This window comes from Primulina eburnea, chromosome 8, assembly GCF_022965805.1.
Source record: "Primulina eburnea isolate SZY01 chromosome 8, ASM2296580v1, whole genome shotgun sequence".
Classification (NCBI taxonomy): Eukaryota; Viridiplantae; Streptophyta; class Magnoliopsida; order Lamiales; family Gesneriaceae; genus Primulina; species Primulina eburnea.
Window position 1 is genome coordinate 5,405,203 of NC_133108.1, and position 4,578 is coordinate 5,409,780.

Consider the following 4,578-nt stretch of genomic DNA (forward strand, 5'->3'; position numbering starts at 1 on the left):
TCCGAATCTTCCACGCTTTCTCTACGGTGAGTCTTTAGGTGGTGGCATTGCCATACTCATATGCTTGAAGCAAAAAACAGAATGGAAAGGCTTGATCTTGAGTGGTGCAATGTGTGAGATCTCGAGGAAGTTTAAACCGGTGTGGCCGTTGGAGAAGTTGCTACCTATAGCTGCGTATTTTGCTCCATCTTGGAGAATTGCGATCACTAGCCCTCCGTTGAGTAAAGCTTACAAGGAAGATTGGAAGAGGAAACTGGCGGAAAATAGCCCGAATCGACGGACTTCCGGGAAGCCAACTGCAGCATCTGCACTGCAGTTTATGAAAACCTGTGAATATATAAAAAGAAGTTGTCATCTATTGGAAGTTCCATTGCTGGTTATGCATGGTGGAGACGATATAATATGCGATCCTGAAGGGGCTAAATACCTGTATGAAACAGCGAGTAGCAAGGACAAGAGTTTGAAGATCTTGGGGGGCGTGTGGCATCAGTTAATTGGCGAACCAAATGAAAGTGCCGAAAATATTTTTAACGCTATGATGGCATGGATGGAAGTAAGAGCTGCTTCAACAACAACCAAGTAGGCAAAAGAGTAGCATAATATTGAAGTTTCTTATTATTAACTTTTTTAAATGCATTCTCTACATGCAGAGATGCTAGGCTGCAAATCGATCCATATTACGCTAATTATAATACATATATTACTAGTAAACCGTTGGTTTCATGGTCAAGATCGGACTCTTTTTCCGAGTGAATCGTTTACGAGTACCTCGGTCGAAACTCAACTTGAGCACGATCGGAAGCCTAGCTCCAATCCATGTCGAGTAGCCAATTCGATTAAGCTAAAAACTCGAACTCGGAGATATTTTTTGCTATGGCTAAAACTGCGATTAACCCTTTAGAACAAGAAAGAAGAAACTCAAAACCGACTGAGCTCAAATTAGCGTTACTTACAAAAACTTGATCAATCTCATTCTTGAAAATCATTATTAGTATAAATTTGGATCCGTCTCGAGTTTAAAGGAAGATTTGTCCAGATGGTACAGTATAAAACACTCAGCCGAGAAAAAAGTAACAGAAAAGAATGCGTACTTTTCCCAATCAAAACTAAATAAAATTAATTTTCAGTAACTGGTGAGTTGAAAAGGTGATAATAAGTAATATATACATCTATTGGTCAAGAGAAATCCACTCAAGTTCAAGTTCTAATTCACCAGATTCTACATTTTGTAGCTTGAGGGAAACAGCCTGCTTCACTTTCCCATCAACAATATTTACAATGCTGTCTTCTTGCAAAGCATTATCGTGTGATTTCAGCCATTTCCCGATTTGCATGTTTCCAAACATTCCAGCATCTCCAAATGCAGTCGCAGAAGTTATCATTGGTTGAATATCTATCTCTGCTTCCCCCATAATATCATCCGCAGAAATGTATCATGATCGTAAACTTGCTGTTAAATTTATGGAACAAAAACAAATATCACCCTCACCGTCATCGTACAAGGTTCAATCATATACTACAAATGGTTTGGCAACACAGGAAAATCTCTAAATTACATGTATAGTCATTTTGAAAGTGTAACTGTCAGAGCGCAGAGCGCAAACAATGGTTTGTTGCTTCCTGTTGCTATCTGTGACCATCAAGCTGGTACAACAATCAAAACATGGCATTTGGATTGCTGCACATTTTGAAAGATTTAAGTAGCACCACTATTATCAACCATAGCTTCTAGTGCAACTATAAATACTCAATCCTACAATGGGTAGCATCCCCAAGCTCACGTGGGCTAATTCCCATGAAATATAAATTTTTTTTGTCTGGCATATCGATTTACATGTAGTGTGTGGATTGCTATATGTTTTAGACGAAACAAAGTATAGAATCACCACCAACTATAGCTATTGCTATAGTGGGAGATGCTTGGTCGATCGTAAGTTTTGTCCCTGTTCAATATGCTAAATTGGCCTCTCCATGAATTTTTGGATCTGAGGACAACAAATAAAGGATTACCAGCTTAATGGAACCATAATCTTGTGGAACAGAAAGCATGAGTTCCTCATTCCAGATAGGATTCAAATTGCTTTTAATCACAGTTGTTTGTGCTTTCTGAGAACAAAGGAAGCAGCATGAAAGGTGTAAGAAACTCCAAATGTATGGAACTTAATTGACAGAAAAATTGTATGTTTTTGAGAAATTGAAATGATATATTAACCTGCTGCCCAAGAGTCAAGACGACATATGGATCACTTGAAAGCATATCTCGGACGGCTAAATTTGTTCCTTTAAGCACAATAATCTTCAGCATCCCAATAAATTCCACCATGCCTTCCTGTGGATCAGATTTGAAATAACCTTTAAAACAAGTAATGATCATTAGAACACCAAACCCGGTGCATAATTATATATCACCTCCTTACAAAACCAAGATAGTCGAGGTAACATACTGATTTTTGCGCCGAAGCTGAAGTACGAAAACTATCCATGATCTTCCTGGACAAACTTGCTTGCAAAGAATTTTTTTTGGAAGCACCTGACAGTATTCGCAGGCTTGGCTTCAGAAATTCTTGAAGCTCGTACTTAGACCTACAACATGCAAGTCAAGGAATCATAAAGCAGTTGTTAGCCATGTGTTAATTATTGGTCTTACATGTGGGATAAAGTAGAACAATTGAAGAAACAACCACCAGTCTTCATCTCATTAAAAAGGTACACCAATTAACATTTAAAACCCACCTGATAAATCTTGAACGCTCTTCATGGCCAGCGTCTGGTCCAGGTTTTGACACTCCTTCGGGAATATAAGCCTCGTAAATAGAATTTGCCGATGCATTTCCACCAACCTCGATCATTGCATCAATTTCGTCATCAGACCATTCATCTAATGTCACAGACAAGACCTGTAGGATAGAAATTACGAGGGTAATGACAAAAGGAATCAAAGGATCTTTAAGAAAAGCAGAAGCTGAATGGGACCCTTCAGTGGTTAGGGTAAAGAGCTCGTAGCGGAGTGTAAAATTCCTGAAGCAATCACCTTAGAAATATGAGTACCAAGGCTTCTGTGGACTCCACAGCATTTCATATAAACACTCCAATATTTGCCGACCTGAAGGGGGAAGAGAACAATTGAACAAACCATAAACCAGGAACAAATGAATTTTCTTTGAAAGTTTTAGATATCTTCATCTCAATTCCATTTTTTAAAAGCGTCAACAATCCTTTATAGGCAGAACTTTTTAATTATTTTCGGTATAAACAAGCTATTATAACAAATATAGGGAAGAAAACCACTGAATCTGCAGTCTCTGAGCACTTGAAAAGGGCAAAAGTGAGCGGCATGACCCTAAGGCCACATCTATGGGGAGACCAATAACTGAATCTTTCTTAAAAATTAACATCAGAAATTTCTAAGTGTTGGGAACTTACGCCCATTTTGGGTCTGGAGCACCACAATCTGCACATACGCGGTTATCGCGTTGACTCAGAAGATCTTTCAATCTTCGTTCACCTGTACAAATTTCAGTAACCAATGCACCATGGATAAACTGAAGTCTGCGAATAAAACCACGGTGATGAAAGCCGTGTGGTCTAAACATATGTCAGAAATCAAAGAACCAAGCCTTAATATTTAAAAATCAGCATGGTCATGCCAAATATTGATTATGATGTGTCCCACAAGATTACATTTCATCTTACATAACAGCGCACTTGGTGATACATTATCTGTAATCTAACAATATTATGCAGTTCGTGCAGTAGGTACAATGCACAGGTCACACGACATCAACATTCAGTTCCTCTTTTTTCCTTTTCTCTCTTTTTACAGACTTGAGCTATAGAATACTAAAATTTTCTTAGTATTGCAACGAGGCACAGAAACACACCTGAAGATGGTCGTCCCAAGGAAGATGGATGGCTGTTCATAGCTTTCTTGCAACAATACTATTTATTCAATTCAAGCAATCTCTGAATAAGTACCTACACATAAATAGCACAGAAGATCGAGATTCAAATTCAATCTAATTTGTCAGTCCAAACATCTACAAAGTAGAGACAATCAGTATATACCAAATGATAAAAATCCATCATTCATAATCAGCAGACCGAATTCCAAAATAAATGAGCAATTAGCAGGACCACAAAAAAAACGTGAATCCATGTTACCAAGATGGAAAAACATGCTTGAAATGGCAACAAAAATCCACAAAAAACATTGTAAACGTGATTCATATATCAGACCCCGTTACATCGACAACTAGATTCCAAAAACAGAAAAAAAAATCTGGCCTTCCCCCCCACCAAATCCATCGCGAGAAACTGGACATTTATCGCACGAATGAAATCAAAAGGAAGAAATAATCGATCTTGGGAAAGACCCAGATAATGTTGCAGATTAAAGATTGAATCTTCACCCATGCAAGCGTTCATTACGCAGATATATTCCATATCTTTGCTTACGATCTCGTTCAAATCGAAACATAGCGATATAAATTTGAGAAGGATTTGCACCATTTATTCCTTGGCAAACATTGAAAAGGAAAAAAAGATCTAGAAAAAGATTTGAATCCTTACCTTTTATAT

General features: G+C 38.0%; 1 pseudogene; it reads right to left on the reverse strand.

The window, feature by feature from the left end:
• Positions 1-1,147: 1,147 nt before the first annotated feature.
• LOC140838662 (ADP-ribosylation factor GTPase-activating protein AGD12-like) lies at positions 1,148-4,084 on the reverse strand (annotated as a pseudogene).
• Positions 4,085-4,578: the final 494 nt, after the last annotated feature.